The sequence below is a fragment of the Sinocyclocheilus anshuiensis genome, unplaced genomic scaffold (assembly GCF_001515605.1).
Source record: "Sinocyclocheilus anshuiensis isolate Anshui unplaced genomic scaffold, SAMN03320099.WGS_v1.1 scaffold922, whole genome shotgun sequence".
In the NCBI taxonomy this organism is placed as follows: Eukaryota; Metazoa; Chordata; class Actinopteri; order Cypriniformes; family Cyprinidae; genus Sinocyclocheilus; species Sinocyclocheilus anshuiensis.
In genome coordinates this window covers 304,684-305,699 of record NW_015539883.1, presented here as the reverse complement: position 1 = coordinate 305,699, position 1,016 = coordinate 304,684, and positions in this window count along the sequence as shown.

Sequence of the window (1,016 nt, the reverse complement as noted above, 5' to 3'; positions counted from 1 at the left end):
TCACATCAAAGTGGAGTCAGCTGTCTTAACCGTGGCTTGTGTACTGCAAACACATACCAGCTTCATCACGGTGTCTGTCACGCGACTCTGTTCCCCGACTCTGTTCCCCTCTGTCTTTACATTTATTTTGAAAGCTGAAGCTTGCGATTATGGTAAGGGGCGTTACATTTCCAAAGTGTGTGTTTATCGATAGATTGTTATAATATCTGCATCTGTGCAGTTCTTTGTCATAAATCCAGTTTACAAAATATCATGGGGGTGCAATAATTGGTTCCCCATCTACTGTAGCCTAAGTTTTCACTGCGTTCACCCCTCATCACACCACAGCTGTTTCCTCCAGCAAAAATGAAGCACATATGAACGCATACATTATAAAGCGATCATGTTGCCATTTTCATTTGAATATATATATATATATATATATATATATATACCCTCATTGGAATGAAAATCCTATAATCGCCCCTGCTGTCACACAATAGTTGTATAGCCTACTTCACTGGAATATTTATCGCATATCATGCTGTCATTTCAATAGGAATCCACGTAATCTGGAATTTAGCATGAGGGCAAAAGATTTCCCCAAGCAGATTTCACAACATTCATTAACAGAAACCTGCTTGGAATGAAAGTGGCTTATTTATGAGTTGTGCTTCATATATTGCTACATTATAGCAATATAGGCAATTGACTTTTTTTGGTCGCGGAATTTTGTTAATGTTACCACTCCGTAACATTTACACGAATCAAGTAGTTTATTTCTTGCTTCATCATTCTCGTTACCAATTAATACTGTAGCTAACTTAAAGGGGTCATATGATGTGATTTAAATTTTTCCTTTCTCTTTGGAGGGACGAGATCGCTAAGATGGTTTCAGGTGGCAACAGATCTATTAACATGGGCATGTCCACGGCTGTCCTCGCTAAGAGCAATCCACATTCCGGGGACAGCGAACAGAGCAGCCGACATTCTGTCCAGGACGGGGCCTCTCCCTAGGGGAGTGGCGGCCACACACA